A 20,427-nucleotide genomic window follows, 5' to 3' on the forward strand; every position below is an offset into this window, starting at 1 on the left:
AGGGGTCTGACAGCCCAGGGAGGGGAGAGAGGGGGATGAGGGCTGGATTTTGGAGGGTAGATGCTGCGGAAGGAAAGGGGGTGTGACATCTTGGATGGGGTTGCCCCCTGAGGAGTACAGGAAACTCCCTGAATGAGGTGTTCCCCTTCCTTATCACCCTTTAACATTTAGGCCTTAAAAAACAGCCTGCCCACGCCAGCCATATTTTAGCATGGTGATGTGTTATTCAGGTCAATAGACTTGCTAACAAGCCTGATTGATCTTTCATTATTTATTTACATATGGTAGGCGGGCTACCAATTTCGGCACCCGCCCACCGAGTGCGTTATGGGGCTCAGCTTAGTGGGTGGATGGGAAGGCAATGGGCTAGCCACCCAACTTATTTTACACACACCCCATCCCCCCATCAAAAACACAGTCAGCGGGGCCACGTAAAATCCTTTCAACCCTGGTCCAGTGACTGACAAAACAACAAAACAAGAGAAAGCACATTAAATTGTATGGTAGAGGCAGAAGGGGAGATTAAAGCATAAAGGGAGTCCTGAACCCAGATGTGGCATTGTTATATTGAGGAAGAGTAAGATTTCAATGCATCGGCACAGTTACAATTCTTTTCATAAAGCCTAGTACTATCCAATCAGAATGTAACAAAGCAACTGGTAATTCAGATGTGCTTGAAGCAAATTCCAATACAGAACTAAAATGATGGTTATATTTTATTAAATAGTCCACGCAGATTATATGTGCCTGGTACACTGTAAAAACTTTATTAAGCAAATGTATAAGTAAAGCTGTTGCACCAAACTTTCACATACGTGATAGAATTCAATGACATGATTTAGCAATCAATTTATAAAAGTAACGTGGTTGAATTTTTAAATACTTATAAATCATAGACAATGTGGAAACAGCAATAATAACAAAGTAATTCTATCAATAATGTGACACATTAGTACAGCTGATTCATTTATATATTTCCATAATGGAAATTTTACAATATAATGGCAAATGCAAACGACGTTGAATATTTAATCAAATGTCCTTATTTTGCTTCTCCAGTGGCATTTGTCGAAAACAAGCTTACATGTTTGAATAATCTCCCCTTTGAGTGTTCTCGTCCTAGAGTAAAAAAATCAAAGACTCACAAACCTCACCCTATAATGCAGACACTTTAGCCCTGAGTTTAACTTGGGGTGAGCAGGATCCAGGGTGATAAAATCTCAGCTAGAGGCCCAGGAAATAAAAAGGACTGGCTTGATTTCAGGGATCAAAGCCCTGTGCCCCAAGGACACTTGGAAGACTCTGATCCAGAATTGAATCCGACTATTTTTCAAATGCCCTGGCAGCGACCTAAAGCAGGCTTTATCTGCATTACATTACCCTGTATAATATTATAACAAGGACCAATTTTAAAAACAAAAAAACTGCGGATGCTGGAAATCCAAAACAAAAACAGAATTACCTGGAAAAACTCAGCAGGTCTGGCAGCATCGGCGGAGAAGAAAAGAGTTGACGTTTTGAGTCCTCATGACCCTTCGACAGAACTTGAGTTCGAGTCCAAGAAAGAGTTGAAATATAAGCTGGTTTAAAGTGTGTGTGTGGGGGGCGGAGAGATAGAAGGACAGAGAGGTGGGGGGGGGGGGTGGTGTTGTGGTTGTAGGGACAAACAAGCAGTGATAGAAGCAGATAATCAAAAGATGTCAACGACAATAGTACAATAGAACACATAGAACCAATTTTGGCTAGCCTTGGGCCTTTGAGTTGGGGCCCATTATCAAATCCAACAAGCTTTTTACCACCTAGTGCCCTTACTGCCATTTGTACACGTGAAATGCCACCTTCCAGTCATCAGTCCATGTACAAAGCCCATCAGAATTTCTTTGTATTTGGTTTATTTGTTCCCTAATATTTGAAATCCCCTTCCAACTTGATATCATCTGTTATATTCCTCATTACTTAGCATCTCCAAGCCATGGCTATTCTAACCTACATCAGGAGAGAGTGGACACTCCATGTCAAGCAAACAGTATCCTACAAGTGTACATTTCTAAGCAAGGTACATCTTACCTTATGATGGACAGAAAGTAATTGATGAAGCAGTTTAAGGTGGCTGGGCTGAGGACACCACTGAGGAACTCCTCCATGATGAATATTTTCTAACTTTTTTGGGGTGATGTGAGTGCATCTAGCAAGGTCATCATTTGGTGTTCACGCTTAATTGCCCTTGAGAAGTTGCTGGTGAGTCACCTTCTTGAACCGCTGCAGTCCATGCGGTATAGGTACGCCCACAGTACTGTCAGGAAGGGAGTTCCAGGCTTTTGCCCCAGCAGCACAGAAGGAACAATGATATAGTTCCAAGTCAGGTTGGTGTGTGACTTGGAACAGAGCTTGCAGGAGGTGGTGTTCCCTTGTGCCTGCTTCCCTTCTTCTAAGTGGTAGTGGTTATGGGTTTGGAAGTTACTAACAAAGGCGAATTGGCAGGATACCGCAGCATACCTTGCAGGTGAAACACTCTGCTGCCACTGTGCACCAGCGGTGGAGAGGGTGAATGTTTAAGTTGGACAATCATGTGCCGATCAAGTCGGCTGCTTTTTATTGGATGTTGCTGAGCCTCTGGTGTGTCTTTAGAGCTGCACTAATCCAGGCAAGCAGAGAAACTTATGCTTTGTGGATGGTGGCCAGACTTTGGGATTGCATGAGATGAGTAACTTGCCACAGAATTCCCATCTTCTGACCTGTTCTTGTAGCCACAGTATCCATAAGACTGATCCAGTTTCTGGTCAATGATAACCCCGAGGATGTTGGCAAGGAATTCAGCAGTTATGATGCCACTGAATGTCAAGAAGAGATGGCTAGACTCTCCCTTGTTGGAGATGGCCATTGCCTGGCATTAGTGTGGTGTGACTGTTGCATGCATTTATCAGCCCAAGCGTGGATATCATCAGGGTCTTGTTGCTTGTGGGCATGAACTGCTTCAGTACCTGAGAAGTTCACAAATGGTGCTGAACAATGTGCAATCACCAGCCAACATCTCAATTCTTACCTTATTATGGAGGGAAAGTCATTGATAAAGCAGCTTAAGGTTGCTGGGCCTAGGATACCACTGAGGAGCTCCTGCAGCTATGTCCTGGGGCTGAGTTGTTTGATCTCCAGTAACCACAGCCAGTCTTCTTTGTATGATGAATGACTCCAACCATTGGAGAGACTCCCCTCACTCCCAATTTCCATTGATTTCTGAGTTGCTAGTGTTCCTTGATGCCACACTTGGTCAAATGTTGCCTGATGTCAAGGGCATCACAATCACTTTGCATAGAATCATACAATGGTCACGGCACCAAAGAGGCCTGTTGGCATGTTGCATCTGTGCCAGGCCTTTGAAGGAACAGTTCATCTGGTGCCACTCCCATGCCTTTTCCCCATAGCCCTGCATTTTTTTCCTTTTCAGATAATGATTCAATTCCCTTTCTGATGCATCAGTTGAACCTGCCTCCACCACATACTTCAAGCAGCGCTTTCCAGATCCATGATGTGTGGAAAAGATTTTACTCATGTCGTCATGGCTTCTTTTCCCAATTACCTTAATTCTGTGCCCTCTGGTTCTCAATGCTTCCACTAATAGAAACAGCTCCTCCTTATCTACCCTGTCCAGATTTTGAATATGTCAATCACGTCTCCTTTCAACCTTCTCTTCTAGAAGGAGAATAGCCCCAACTTCTCCAATCTTCCGACTTAACTGAACTTCACACCCGGAGTTCATTTATTTTGTCCATGTTTGGACCAAGTCTGCAATGCGGGCTGGAGCTGCATGGCCCTGACGGAACCCAAACTGAGCACCAGTGAGCAGGTTATTGCTGATAGGTGTCACTTGATAGCACTGTCAATGACAGCTTCCATCACTTTGCAAATGATTGAGTGTAGGCTGATGGGGCAATAGTTGGCCGGATTTGATTTACCCTGCTTTTTGTAGACACAACTTGCCTGGCAACTTTCCACATTGTCTGGTAAGTGCCAGTGTTGTAGGTGCACTGGAATAGTTTTGTATGATCTCAGTGTTTGGGGCCACGAAGAGGCCTGAATCTTCTGGTTGGCTTGCAGGGGCGGGCCCCGCTCGCTGACACGTAAAATGATGCGCGGTGATGTCAGCTGCATGCCCGCCAAACTGTCAAAGGCCTATTAAGGCCATTTAAATAGTCATTTAAATAATTAACAGGGCTACCTGTCCAACCTTAAGGTTGGCGGGCAGGCGAAGAGCCCAGGCGGCCTTCACATTTTTCATGGAACTTCATCCACGCCACGGGTGGAATGAAGTTTCATAAAAAAGTTTTGAAACTTTAATAAAATTTTTAAATGAAACTCATTGACATGTCCCAGCTCACGTAAAATGCCAGCATGTAGCTGATCATGGGCGGCGGTCGGCTGCCCGCCTGCCATGCCCTCTCCCCCTAAATAGGCAGTTGACTAGTCATAAGCAATTTTAAGATGGTTTATTAAGTTTATTAAGAAACAACAGTTTGGGTATGATACATTAACTAATTAGACAGAAAAAGGTTACGGCTGTTACATTTGAGAGCAGTTTACTGATCTGAGAGGGCAGTCAAACAGTTGACACAGAGTATGTTAATCTCATCTTCCTATTCCTCCTCATCCATTCCAAAGAAGGCAGCCACCGACAAGTACTGCAACCTTACCAGGATTTCCGCAGTATCTCCAGCACCTCTGCCGTCTACCACCAGTATAACACCAATCTATATCCCCTTTCTTAGGGGCTGGTAACTTGCCCAGTGTCAATCATCTAACTATTCTGACTAATGGATACAGGACAGGTACTCAAAACATCAGGGTTGTTACCACCTCCCATGTTCGTCACCCTACTCGAGGTCAGTTTTTTTTTAGTTTACATTTTGCTGAGGGTCATATCCTGGTTCTTTTATAAACACTTGTATAGATAAGGAGGTGCACAAGACACCTTTCTACCAGCTTAGGGCTGTCAACATAGCAGCTTAAACTAAGTGACCTTGCTATTTCTGAAGACAGTTCAGAGGTCAAAGTGTTTAGAAATTCTCTTTCCAGAGAGAGAATCAATGCTGTTTAGCTAAATCTCATAAAATGCAGAAAATACCCATTTTTTAACAACCCCAATTTCTTGTAGTTTGCTTCGGAGTGCAGCTGGTTTTGGAACACAAGTTTTCGGTACTGTTGCTGGAATGTTGTCAGTGTGCATAGCCTTTACTGTATCCCATGCCTTTAACCACTTCTTGATATCATGTGGAGTGAATTGAATTGGTTGAAGATAGGTATCAAGAGGAGGCTGAGATGCATCATCTACTCAGCACTCTGGCTGAAGATGCTTGCAAATGCTGCAGCCTTGTCTTTTGCACAGAAATGCTTTGTTCACTCATCATTGAGTTTGTGGATGTTTGTGGAGTCCCCTCATCCAGATATTTGTTTAATTGTCCACCATCGGGAATGCTGAGATGTTTGTGCGCTGACTTGGTGTAGGCAGAGGCAAACAGGCGTAATTCAGTCATTGACTGAATACAGGGAAAACTGAGAGGTCATGTGGCTGAACCAGAAAGGTGATTGGTAGCTTCAAACTTTACTGTGTTTCTGCTCCTGTCTGCCTGTTGTACAGCTCTTATCCCAGGCTGGCAACACACACACTGGCAACTAAATGAAAAGGAGGAGTGGTGGGGGTGGGGGTTGGTGGCCAGAGGGGTGTGGTGGAAGAGGGGCTGACGACTCTGTGTGTGGGGGCTGCTGGTAAAAGAGGGGCTGATTACTTTGTTTGTGTGGACAGGGGTTGGGGTTGCTGGTGGGAGTTGATTATTGTGTTTATTGGGGAGGGGAGATGATTACAGTGGGGGAATGGGAGGAGAGGAGCTTCACTGAGTTTTTTGTAACTGGAGAATATGGAGATTGGATGAAACCTGCATGATACATGCAATAACATTATTACAATGTGCTTTAAAAGCAGCTATTTTCATATGATGTCCTATGGGTTGATAGAGAACATGCAAACTTTAATTATTATACATTGAAAGTTACAATGCTGCTTTATTACCATTCTGTTTTAGTTGCCATCTGCAATCACGTTAATTTTTCAAGTGTTAAAATAGGGTCACATTGGAACAAAGTTTTGAATCACTGCTGTATGCCTTATTAACCACTTACTCAACTGGCCACCTTCAAAAAAATTGCCCAATACATTCCGAGGTCTCTGTTCCTGTGCCTGCTTTAGAATTGTATTATTTATTTTATATTTCCTATCCTCGTTCGTCTTAGCAAAATGTATCACTTCGTACTTCTTTGCATTACGTTTCATCTGCCACATGGCCATCCATTCCATCAGCCTGTCTTTAGCCTTCTGAAGCCTATCGCTATCCTTCTCACAGATCACAATACTTCAAAATTTTGTCACTATTTTATACAATTCGGTGTCTGAGTGAGTGTGCACTGATGTAAGTGCGGTGTGAATGTATGTCAGTGCAGTGTGACCATGGAATTTAAGGTAAATTGACAGTATTAAATTTTATTTTGTTCAGCTGCAAACTTCACTTTTTACCATCATTGCCTCATTATTTCTGCATGACAGAGTTGCCAGCAAATTGGTCACAAATTGCAGCTATGTGTAAGATCAAATTACGGATTTGTCCACTTCCTTTTATTGACCCATAAACTGTTCAAGTATCCTGCCCCTAAATTGATTATCTAATTGTCCCAGTATACGTATTAGCCACCACTGAGCAAAAATATGAAGAAATGCTTCATGTGCATAAATAATCCTGAACCACATTAAAGTGAATCCTTTCAATGAAAAATACACTTACTTTGTAAGTCAGTTTCTCTTTTCCCCAAAGTTTCCTGCCAAGCAGGAAAAATCCTCATTTTAATTGTTTTACTGCACTCTTGTGGAGATCTGACATTTAAAGTCAGGAAATTGCTGCCAGGCTGTTCAACTAAAGACCAAATGCTGATTCTGTAAGCAGTTACATTGTATCAATGGGTTTTGGTATCCTTTTTGTTTCTGAATGTCACTCTGAAGATTTAGCCAATGTGTAATTCATTGCACGTCCCCATCAAAAGTAGCAGTGTACAACTGTAAGTCCAATACCACTTTTGCAATAACAACATATCTGTCAAGTTTCATGAATGCAGTTATATTGATATGATATTTTACACAAAGGTTGCACTTTTAAATACTCCAAAAACATAAATATTGCAAAGATTGGAGCATTTCTTCTGACATCGCAGATGGTAGCAATAATATTATCGGAGCTATGATAACAATTTAAACAACCTAATGTGTTTCTGCAAACCTAAGAACTCCTCGTCCTCCCCATGAGACACCATTCAGCCTTTAACAATTGGTTCACTCATCTTTCCAAGTTTGCCTGAACTTTCTAACAAGGTCAAAACTCTACAGGCTTAAAAAAATCTCTTCCAAGATATGGGACTTTAAACTTACACTGATTCAAATTGTCCTTGCAAGTAGAAGAAAATACAGGACACATTTTAACTTGTGTTGTGGTTAATACAGCCTTTTTGAATATCTACATGGTAAGAGAAAATATATATACTGAATTAATTATTTAATGTCGCTTGCCACGCCTTGGTCTAATAACCTAGGTTGAGAAAAAGAATGCACCCCCGTGATGTCTCCTCCTCATTGTAGTGAAAGATCTGTGATCCACCACCCACCAGGCAGTCACTGAATGACCCCTGTTTACCTTCTGTTGGAGTGACTTCCTACTGTGTTATTGATTTGCTGCTCTGCCAACTGAGCACTCCAGCATGCAGATGCTGCTTTGTGAAGCCTGATGGAGAGTGATCTGATATGGGGTACTGGACAATACTGCACATCCCAGGATTTAATAAGGCAAGTGCCATGTGATTAATCAGAAGCAATTATTGATTATTAGTCAGCCCTTTAATTTTGAAGTTGACTTATTTGCTTTGACTTCACATAATAAGATGATGCATTGTTGCACAAAACACAAATTCCATCATTTTCAGTCAAGTGATTAATTGAAAATTTGCTTTCATTAATGTTTTGTGCTGACCAGCCAAAATTATACAAGGAAAGAAAGAGCTTGCAGTTATATAACTCTTTTCACAACATCAGGATGTCCCATAAAGCACTTCAAGTCAATCAAATAATTTCTGAAGTATAGTTACTGTTGTAGTGTAGGGAAACATGGCAGTTAATTTATTCATGCCAGGTTCTATAAACAGCAATGAGATACTATCATATCCTGTCTATCAATCGCATACATTGTTTTATTCAGTGATGTTAGTTGAAGGACAAATATTGGCAAGGATACTGAAAACTCTCTTGCTCTTTTTGAAATAGTACCACAGGACCTTTTATGTCCACATGAGAGAACAGATAGGGCCTCGATTTAACTTTTAAATCTATACTTGAGAACAATAATAATCAGTGGTCTATAGTCAGCCAATGGTTTAATGTCTAAGAACACAATTTGGGCTGATAAGTGGCAAGTAATATTTGTGCTATACAAGCGCCTGGCAATGACCATCTCCAACAAGAAAGAATCCAACCACCTTCCCTTGCCAGTCATTGGAATTACCATCACTGAACCCCTCACAATTTACATCCTGGGGGGGTGGGGTTACCATTGATTAGAAACTGAACAACACCAGCCATATAAATGATATGGCCACAAGGGCAGGTCAGAGGCTGGGAATTCTGCGGAGAGTAACTTACCACCTGACCCCCCAAAGCCTGTCCATAATCTACAAGGCACAAGTCAGGATTGTGTTGGAATTCTCTCCACTTGCCTGGATGAGTGCAGCTCCAACAACACTCAAGAACCTCAACACTATACAGGACAAAGCAGTCCGCTTGATTGCACCTCATCCACTACCTTCAACATTCACTCCCTCCGCCACTGATGCATGGTGAAGGAACAAAAGATGTGTCTGAGCTGGGCTGAGTTCTCTCAACAGGAAATGCCAACCTTGTTGTGAACACTGGTGGAATTATTTCTTGGTGCATAGTTTCTCTCTTAGATGATCCAAATGCCTCCGTATGACTTGGCCTTTGCTAAACTCTCTATTTCACCATCAATCCCAGGCCACCATAGGTAGCTGCGAGCTATGGTCTTCATTCGGGACATTCCTGGATGTGCACTGTGTAGTTCAATTAGCAATGGCTCTTTTCCTTTTGGAGGTACAATCACTCGTGCTCCTCACAATAAGATACCACCCTGGCTGGTTATTTCATGTCTTCTGTTGAAGTACGGTTTCATTTCATCAGATACAGGTTCTTGTGGCCAACCATGAAGTACTTGTTCTCGTACTTGTGATGTCTTTGTATTTTTGTGTCCCTACTTGTCCAGTCACTGAGCCTGTTGAGCGCATACCAGTGATGGATCTAAGAAATTTAACAACAAAACAAGTTCTTGTGGAACTGGGACTTCCTTATCCTTTTCTGGTAAAGGCAAACGACTAAGCACATTGGCGTTTGCAATTTGACTGCCAGGCCTATGTACGAAAGTATACTCATATGCTGCCAGGATTAAAGCCTTGTTTGCATTTCTGTGCCTTCTTTCTATGTACCACCTTCTTTCTAGCGCTCACTTTAATCTTGCCCTTCTTTTCGGCTTCGATATTGGCCCAAATATTCTCAGATGCAAGCCCGACTTGAGTGAACTCAGTGATTGAGTCTCCCAAAATGTCATCATCTGTCTGCTTCTTAGAAAATTCTGTGCCTTTTGCCTCCAAAACCACTTTGGCTTTATGTAGCAGATTGTCCAGCTCTTCCATTTCTTTTTGTAGTTGTTTGCAGCCTCCTGGAAAATTAAGCATTGTTGTGTCTTCTCTGCCAACTCATCGTTCAGTTTATTCAGAGAGGTGCTGAATTCTTTATGTCTCTCTTCATAGTTTTCCAGTGGTACAAACTTTGAGCTGAGGAAATCTTGTAGTGTATGAATGTCTTTCATCAGGTTCTCGTTTTCCTTTCAGAGGTTGCTCACCTTGTCTTGAACTCTGTCCTTAACCATGGTCTCTTCAAGTTCCTCCTGCTGTTTTACCATGTTTTGGCTCAAGACAGCCTGCATTTCTTCAGGTTGTTGAGTCTTTACACATTCCTTTTCCAAAACAGAAATGCTTCCAGCTTCCTTTTGGAATCTCAGTGGCCACTCAAGGTTGATTTCTGTTAGTCAGTTTTGTCCCAGGAGGCTTGGTGTTCTGCCTCTCAAGACTAACACTGGTAGTTTTACAGATTGGCTTCCATAACAGAGAGTTCTTTTACTAATACCTTTGACTTGAAAGTCTTCACCTGTGTATGTTTTTAATTGGGCAGTTGTTTCTTCCAAATTTATTTGTTGTTCGCCGTTACTCAGATATTTGCACCTACCTCCTGGCCTGGTGCCCTCCATCTGGCTTCACTTTGGTCACATTCACTTGCCTCAATGGTGCAAATGTGTGAAGGTGCGCTCCCCATTTTGGCTCTCCTTTGGCACAGTTCTACCTTTTCTGACACACTCTCTTCCCTGAAAAATCACATGGTAAATAAGTCATGTCGGTCCCACCTTTTTAATCTTTAAGTGCTATCTGCATAAACAGGAGCAGCAGAAAGAGCAGCAACACCTATGTCTTAAAACCTGGAGACTGTAAAATTGTAAGATCTCCAAGTCTGCTCCTTCTTGAGTCTGCCTATACAGCAAAATGATCTCCTGTTAACAAGACTACAAGTAACTAACTTTGTGACCTGTGGAAAGTCTATCTTTTCTAGAGAATAACCCGCTACACCTCTGAATTCACCCAACTGCACTTCAGTAGTGAAAACTTTTCATCAGACCTGTGCCATGTGTTTTACAAGAGGAGCCAATCATGTGAAGTACAAACTATTCTTTTGTTTATAATTTGTAAAAGTGCAACATTGTCTTTAACTGTATTTTCCAAGAGAGGGAGAGAGAGAGTGCATGTGTGTGTGTGTGTGTGTGTGTGTGTGCATGCGTGAGTGGCTGAGTGAGTGATATAACATTAGATTTTCAGGGTGAACATGTGAATAAATATTCCTCTTTATTTAAACACACAAAATGCTTGCTGCTGATTATTAAAATTCCACACACTCAGGGGCTAAAAAGTACACACGTCTTCCTTTTCAAAACACCCACTGATTACAGACAGTAGGGAAATGGAATAGGGGCATCAGTTCTCTCTCACCCCTGTTGTAACACCGGGGTCAGACAACCGCTACCCACAGGACCAGGAATTGGACCATCATCCAAGGGTTGGGATTGGATCCCCCTGAACTGGATCATCCCCATTTTTGGGAATTGGACAGGAGGGTTGGAGTTTGGACACCTGAAAGGGTCAGGGCTGGGGATCAGATCCCCCCAACCCCACCCCCCCACCCCATCCCAGGGTCAGGAATCAGTCCCCCTTCAGGATCAGAACCCCTCTGGGGCTCAGTATCAAATCCTCTTTGTGTTTTTACCTGCCTTGGGATTCAACCTCCTCCCTCAACCATCCTTCTCCCATGCCCCACCTGGGGTGTTGGCAGTTGGACCTACCTGGTTCTGCAGCCTCCACCACTGTGCTCCTCACCTTATTAGAAGCAAGGCCTATCATCCTGGCTTATGTGAGAATGGGGAGCTTCGAGTTATAACTCGAAAGGGTGTGAGGGAATGGAGAATTCCAGGTTTCCCGTGTGATACTGAACCTGTCAACACACATTCAACCAACTTCCAAGTTGTCAGTAAGTAAAATTTCCTCATTTAATACTGCAGTAGTACTTCCTTACTTTTAAATTCAAAACCTCTTGTATTGATGCCGACCATCCCATTAGCCTGTTTGATCTTTTGTTTTTGCTCTTGGGAGCTGCCTTGTTAGAGCTTACAGACCAAGACATTTAAATTTCTTTGTTCATCAACCTACATAGCATCTCCCAAGCTTGGTTTACTTCCCTCTACTGTGTACTGCCTCATACCTTATTGTGCTGATCTGCTTTTGATGGGCTCCATCAATTTCGTATATATCCTTTTGCAGTTGTTTTTCCCCATTTTTACAATTCAGTATATCCTAACCTCATATAAGCAAATTTGGATATTTTCCCTCAATCCCCAAATTGAGGTAATGTAGAAAATATAAGGGCTAATTTTCATCCCCACAGTTATGTCTCTGCATAGTCACCTTCCCTAACTCTGTAACCTCCTCCAATTCCACTACTCTCAAGGAAAACTGTTCCTCCAACTCAAGCTATTTGTGTATCCTCCACTCCTTTTGCCCACCATTGGCAGGCGTGTGTTCAGCTGCCTAGGCTCTGACATTCACTCCCTATACCTCTCTACCTCACTCTCATCTTTATTATATTCTTTAAAACCTACCCCTTTAACCTAGCTTTTTGCCACCTGTCCTAATATGCCCATGCCAATTTCTATCCGACTCTTTGCCTGTGAAAACCTTGAGATATTTTACTATGTTAAAGGTGTTATGTAAATGCAACTTGCTGTTGCCCCTTTCTCTCTCTCTCTCTCCGTCTCTCTGCTCTCTTTAGTGTAATGGACATACCTGTGTGCCTCAGCTATCAGTCTATCTCACTGCTGAATCAGAAAATTTCAGTTTCACTCCTATACATTAAGTGACCTGGTGTGTTTCCCTTCAAAATATTCTCAAATTGTTTTTACGCTTACATTTGCAAGCTTCAGTAAACCAGCACAAGCTGCCATCATATTTGCCCTGTCTTATTTTTAACCTGTGACAGAATAATGTTGGTCAGTAAAAAACAGCTTTTACTGAAGTTACACTCTGCTCAGTGAGAAAGGTTTGAAATAAAACAGCAATTTTAGACTGCAGAACTGTTAAATGAACAGAGGCTACAAGCTGATGTGTGGGAGATGGATTATGTAAATAAATAGAAGTTGTCTTTTGTTAATAAAGTCTGCATTTTTCTCTTTAAAGTAGTAGTGATCGAAAGATCAGACAGCAGGACAGAATTCTCAAAATGATCTCAATATCGTCAGAATACAGAGAAAGTTGCTAACTCTCCTGAATTGACTGGGAATCTCCAGTAATGGAAGTTGAATCTCCTGAGCACAGTCACAAGTAACCTAGAAGAGAAGTAGAGTTTCAGTCCTATGGTTTGTGTAGTATTAGGGGTTTATTCTAACTCTGTGATATGCTAATGAGACACAAGTGTACATCATCACAGGAAGTGATGCACCGTCTCATGATCAATTGCTTGTACAACTCATGGCAAGATGAAGCCACAGGAAGTTGTTTTTTTTAAATAAAGTTAGCGTTTTCCTTCCCTCAGCAGACTAGTTGAATATTCTGTGTTAGCACAATGAGACCAAGAATAACATGGCAACAAGTGAAAGAACAAGCAGGAGAAGCCCTGCTATTACAAGAAAGCTTTGAGCAGCTCGAAGGCCCTAACTAAGCAGAAGCGTGAATGAAATGGCGCTGCAGCTTTGCCAGATATCTCACCACATGTGGTCTCACTGCGAAGGAGAGCAGTGAGCAGGTCTGCACAGTATTATGTACGATGGGTGGCTGCACAAACAATATCCTAGTCAGAGAAGGGATCGAGAAATAAAAAGCTACACATGACAAAGTAATAAAAGCACTTGGTGCCTACTTCAATTTGTGAAAGAATACCATAGTCGAGTGGGCTAAATTTAACAAACATAGCCAAGAACAAGGGGAACTTGAGAACTGTGAATATGATAGCTTAAAAGATGAATATTAAGGGACAAAATTGATGTCAGAGTTTTGGATGAAGTATTGTCTGACAACTTGCAGTTGAGAGATGATTGAATCTTAAAAGGCAATGGAAATAAGCAGACAAGTTGAGATCAGGAAGCAAAATCAATTGGTGATTCAGAGTTACAGAGCGAACCATGTCCTAAAAATGTCTGACTCAGTGGAGTGTGTTAAATTTAAAAGCCGAAAGGTGGCCGTACAAAAGCCGCAAAGGCAGGAAGAGAATCCATGAACCGTCCCAGCTAACTGTAGCTGAGGTGGTGGAAAAAAACCCAGGTATGAAAATTGTCCCAAATGCCATTTTTGTAGAAAGAAGTATCACTTTCAGGCTGTGTCTCAGCAAGAAGCTTGTAAAGAAGAAGCAAAAAGAATAGCCTTTGAAAGTTGGCAAGATCCATTAAATGGAAGATATCTTTGGAGAGGTCCAGGGACCAAACAGAAGCTATTGGAATGCTGATATCCTAGTAGAGGGAAACAAGACATCCTTTAAGTTAGGCACAGGTGCAACAGTTTCCATTCCTTCCGATGCTGAACCATGGGTGGCGAGAAACTCTATTCCGCCATCATGCAAAAAAATACATGGACCAGGAGGTATAGAGCTCAAAGTCATAGGACAACTGAATCAACCTTTTAATATTGAAAGAGAAAATCACTGAAACCTTATATATGATCCTGAACCAGGGTTGTTCATTCTTAAGCAGGAAGGCCTGTACCGAATTGCATCTCATTTGCAGAGTAGGGGAACTGTGAAGTCGAGAAGATCAGCTCTAAAACTTCAGAGCTGAATTTCCGCAGGTGTTCACAGGACTAGGAAAGCTGAAGGCAACATATCGTATAACACTACATCCTGAAATGAAGCCAGTACGCCTGTTTGCAACCAGAAAAGCTCCTCATCCACTCTTGCCAAAGATAAAGAAGTAAATTGACAGTTGAAGCAAGTACTGTCACCTGGGACAGGACCAACAAGCTGGTGCTCAGGAAAGGCCCCAGTGCCAAAACCCAACAGATCCATTGGAATTCTCATAGATCTTACCCAGCCGAATGAAGCAGTTGAATGTGAAAATCATCCTATTTCATCTGTGGATGAGAGTTTAGTTACATTGGGAAATAGTTCAGCCTTCATGAAGCTAGATGCAAATAATAGTTTTTGATAATTGATGCTTGATGAAGAGTCAAATTGCTCAAGATCTATACTACACTGTTTCAGCAGATTACCCTTAGGCATCAGCATCAGAAATCTTCCAGAGGACAATGTCATGTATCTTAGAAGGATTGGATGGAATTGTATGTCACATGGATGATATCCTGATCCATGGATCTACTTGGACAGAACATGACGCTAGAGTGCGAGCTGTACTACAAAGCCAACAGGAAGCAGGACTTACACTCAACAACAAATGCAAATTCTCGCAGCCGACTGTCAACTTGCTTGGGCTTATTGTGGAGGCATCCAGTTTCTGAATTAATCCACAGAAGACAGGAGCAATCAAGGGCTTTCCAGCTCCTCACAACATGACTGAGCTCCAAAGGTTCATGGGTATGATAAACCAAGTTGGAAAATTCCTGCCCAACATAGCTGTTCATCATTGAGCCATTACATCAGCTGTTACGACAAGACAATACGTGGTGTCAGGAGGAAGCACAGCAGAGGTCTTGTGAGAAAATCAAGGAGATGCTGAAAGCACCTGATATTTTAGTTCACTGTAACCCAGAACTACCTAATATTATTGCTGCACATGCATCTTCTACAAGACTGGGAGCTGTATTCTATCAGGTACAGATGGATGGAAAGCGTAGGCAAGTTTACTATGCATCCCGTTCACTGACAGAGACTGAACAGAGATATGCAGTGATAGAGAAAGAAGCATTCACTGCTGCATGGGCTTGTGCAAAGTTTGCAAATTATGTTCTTTGTAGCCACATCAAAATAGAGATAGACAATATGCCCTTAGTGACACTTAAATTCTAAGGAGTTTGCAAAAATGCCTCCATGAGTACAATGATTCAGGCTGAGGATGATGAGGTTTGATTCAAAGATAGCATATGTTCCAGGAAAGCAGCTGACAGAAGCTTTCTCATGTATCCCAATGGCAAGGCTCGAACAAAATATTGCAGTCCGTGTTGAAAAGGTAGAAACTTTTGCATCGAGAACACCACAACTCCATCAGCAATAACTCAGCCACTGAATAAAATCAGGAATACACAGAAATCTGATGATGAATGTGCTCAGGTCAGAGAGTACCATATCAAAGAATCATCAGCATACATGTCACACTATCCCATTCACAGACAAGACAATGAACAAAGAGGATACCTCAGTTTAATGGATAGTTTACTCATCCATGATGAGAGAGTGGTCATTCTCAGAGCTCAAAGACTAGATATACTGCAACGATTGCACCAAGGATATTTGGGCATCAGAAAATGTCGAGCCAGAACAAGATATTTTGTTTGATGTCCAGACCTCTTAAAGTCCCTGAAAGAGATAATATCAAACTATATTACTTATGCTGTTCAACATCAGGAGGCAAGAGAACCATTGATGTCATCCTCCTTTCCATCAAGAACATACTGGGAACATAATGGGATGAACTTCTTCATACACAGAGGTAAAATGTTTTTGATCATGGTAGACTATTATTCCAGATGGGTAAAAGTCAAGCAACAGCAGGGTCACACTTCTGAAGCAGCGATTATATTGTTGAAGGAAATTTTTGCAACAGATGGAATCCCAGACCTTGTAATCTCAGACAATGGACCACAGTTTGCCAGTTGATACTTTAAAGAGTTTAAAGACATCATATGGATTCGTCCATATTACCATTTCACCACAATATCCTCAAACCAACGGTGAAGCTGAATGAGGATCGGGTACAGTAAAAGCATTGATTATGAAGCACAATGCCATCCAACTTGAACTTCTGACCTATCATTCAACTCCACTCCAAAATGCTTTAGCACCGTATGAACTCATAATGGGAAGAAGACTGCACACTCAACTCCCTCTATTCCGCATGTACTCAAAGTACAAGCTGATGACTTGGAAAAAATGAGGGAGAAAGAGGATTGCTAACATTTCAGCCAGATGTGGAACTATGACAAATGTCACAAAGCAATGTACCAGAGCTACAACCAGGAGAGCCAGTTTGGATCTGAGACCAAGCTTGTTATGGACAAGTGGTTGAACAGACACTGCATCCATGGTCCTGCCTCATCCAAACAGATGATGGTAAGGTGAGATGGAATAGATGTACACTAGTTGGCACAAAGAAACAACCTCCTGCGCAGTTGAAGTAGTCACCTACCCAACCAAACAGGTCAGTGATGCTGACTAACAGGCTGGTGAACCTGAGTCATCTACAAATTCTTGTGCCCAGCAGAGTCTGAGAGATCACCCACAGATACATATCCCCATCTCTCCAAAGGAGCAGAGGACCTGATTGGGTAGCTAGTGAAACTGACACAGCCTTTATCCCTAGAAAAAGACAAAATTGAAGCCTGAGACTTGGAGGGAGATGTAGTATAATGGTGAGCATCAGAGAATTGAGGGAATGTGAAGTGTAAGGGGTTAATTTTAACAATGTGATATGCTATTGAGATAGTTCACATCATCAAATGAAGTGATGCCTCATGATCTTGCTCTCTCTTGTAGATCTCATGGCAAATGAAGCCACAGTAAGTTGATTCTTAGTAAAGTTACTGTTTGCCTTACCTCAGCAAACTCTGTGAACATTCTCTGTTAGTATTCTGAGACCAAGAATATTATTGTTTTGTAAACTTTCTTCAACTGCTTACAGCTGCTCCCCGGTTCTCAGATATTCTTGTGTGATAACTGGTGACACAAAACTATAATCAAAGATAGTTGCTGCAGGGAACTCACCTTTTCTAAAGTAAATGCAATATCGTTTGCAAGCAAAGGGCAAATAGCATGATGTTAAACATAATGTGATCAGATGTTGTATGAGCAAAGCTCCAGGAATACCTGCAACAAGAGCTGGGAACTCTAATTGCTTTTTATACCAAAATCATTGTTTTGTTGCTGTGTAGAAAATATGTTAATTGAGGAAATAGTGTTGAAGGCATTGAGTAAATCTATTTCTTTTCTTGCCTGTGCTTGTGTCCTATTCCATATCCAGATTCCTTTATTACCTCTTTGCACAGGCTTCCCTGATACATCTCAGTGTGTATATATAGCATCTTTATTGCTCCTCAGTCCTACCATAGTGATATCATGTGCTAAGTACAGCCACTTTTATCCACAGTGCTCAGGAGATTAACCTTCCTTTCCTAGAGGCTCCTGTACAATCACAGAAAACTGGTAATTCTATACTCCAAATGTACGTTTTTGCTAAAAGCAAATATGGTTGAAACTTATATTGTTAAAGACAGTTTGCAGCAGTAGTCTAACAAGTACCAATTATATAAAGGGTATCAGAGTTAGTTGCCTTACAGAACACAAATAATGAAGTCTTAGTGGCTGTATAGTTCACTATTCCACTATGAGGTCATGGCTTTATTTTCCACAAAGCACCAATTCTTGACATGAAGGTCTAGTTTTCCTTTGTTATTGTTGGATATAAAGGACAACCCTGATGCAGTGTATATGGGAAAAAAATTGGCAGAAAATCCTGTATCCTTGTAACGGAGCCTGTCTGATTTTCAGTCCAAATAGATGGGAAATCAGGCTGCATTATGGATAAGACAGCACTGCTCCCTGCCCCCACCCCAACCCACATGCTAAAGTACCAACTGGGTTGTGTATCCATCTGTAGAGTGGACTTGATCCCTTTGTGATCTATTGGCTCAGAGGGGATTAGGCAGTTTTAAAATCAGTGGGAAAAATTCAACAAATTTAAACAAGTAATTTGCTGTTCATAACTAGCAGACTCAATATTCAGTCATGGTACAAACGCAGGAAGTGCTGGAAATACTCAGCAGGTCTGGCAGAATCTATGGAGAGATCATCTGTATTTCTTACAAATTTCCAGCATTCACAGTATTTTGTCCTTGATTCAGTCATGGTCGATAGAAATGAAAGGAAATTCAACTGGTAGCTTGGTGGAGTATAAATTACCTGACATGAAGGACAAATCCACGTCAAAGAGTATTGGCAAGATCAGGATCAATAGAGATTCTACACCTTCAAGTCCAAACAATAAACTACAACTTATGCATCTATTCTCAGTATGGGATGCATCCTTTGGTCTTTTCAAGATAGTGTGGCCATTTTTGAATCTACAGAATGAGAATCAGATGACCCTTGGCAGCCATATTTTGGTATCCATTTTAAAAAGAAAACTCAGTTCCAGAAGATTCCACACTGGCTACAATTTGTGTTTTAAAAGTTAGGAATCTGGCATGCCTTCACTGGAATGACAGCTGGCAGAGCCAACCCCGAACTCAGGGGGTTTCCAAGCCCTACTCTGGATGGGAAGCTGCTCCCTGACCCCAGTGGACAGATCCTATACACAGCTTCCAACTTGGGTGAAGGTCCAATCCCTGACCCTGATGATGATCCTCGAGCTCAGGATCTGCGACCAGGGCCGAGCTGGGAAATGGGAATGGCCACCACCCAAGCAGTAGGGGAGGTCCATTCCTGAGGGAGAGTGTGTATGGTGATCAGGACTATATGATGGTGGGAGATTAGTGGGGTGAAAGAAAGCACTCTTACTCACGAGCAGTGCTGTGAATGTACTTTTTAAAAAATATATTCTTTTCATGGGATGTGGGCCAGCATTTATTGTCCATCTTTAATTGGAGATGATGGTGTAGTGGAAATGCTGGACTAGTAATCCAGAGACCCAGGCTAATGATCTGGGGACATGGCTTCGCATCCCACCACAGCAGCTGGTGGAATTTGAATTCAGTTAATAAATCTGGAATATAAAGCTAGTCTCAGTAATGGTGACCATGAAACTATCACCAATTGTCATAAATACCCATCTGGTTCACTATAATGTCCTTTAGAGAAGGAAATCTGCCATCCTTACCTGGTCTGGCCTACATGTGACTGGAGACCTACAGCAATGCGGTTGACTCTTAACTACCCTCTAAAATGACCTATCAAGGCCAGTTCAAGGGCAATTAGGGATGGGCAACAAATGCTGGCCTTGCCAGCGATGCCCACATTCCTTGAGAGAAAAAAAGTGCTGTTAAACTGCTTAATTGAGACTTTTCTCTGTCAAAAGACCACCCCCTTTAGATAACATTTCCTAATTGGAATTCAGTTCTAAGCAAAATATACCAAATTATTGGTGCAAATATGTACTCAATATAAATAGCATCACTGGAACAGATTATCTGCTGATTATCATATTTTTGTTTGCAAGAGCTTGTTGTGTGCTTATTGGCTGCAGGCTTTCTTACATTGTGACAGTGACCGCACTTCAAAAAGCACTTCATTAGTGGCAATGTGCTTTGGGACATTGTAAAGTTCTAAAAGTTGCTATACACACTGTTTGCTTATGAGTTGCAGTCATTTGACTGATAAGTTCACTGGATCAAGTAAAGAGAGAGGCTATGAAATTTGTTAATCTTCAAAAATTAGCGTGTGGATTGCAATGCTGGAGTCAAGCCTCAAGGACCTGAACGCAGTGTTACAAAATGTTCAATGATCCTGTGCAAGTGGTCAAGACCAATAACTGCATTTTTGAATGCTATATCTTACCAACTGCAACTGTAGTCTTAGAGATTGCT

This window comes from Carcharodon carcharias, chromosome 11, assembly GCF_017639515.1.
Source record: "Carcharodon carcharias isolate sCarCar2 chromosome 11, sCarCar2.pri, whole genome shotgun sequence".
Taxonomy (NCBI): Eukaryota; Metazoa; Chordata; class Chondrichthyes; order Lamniformes; family Lamnidae; genus Carcharodon; species Carcharodon carcharias.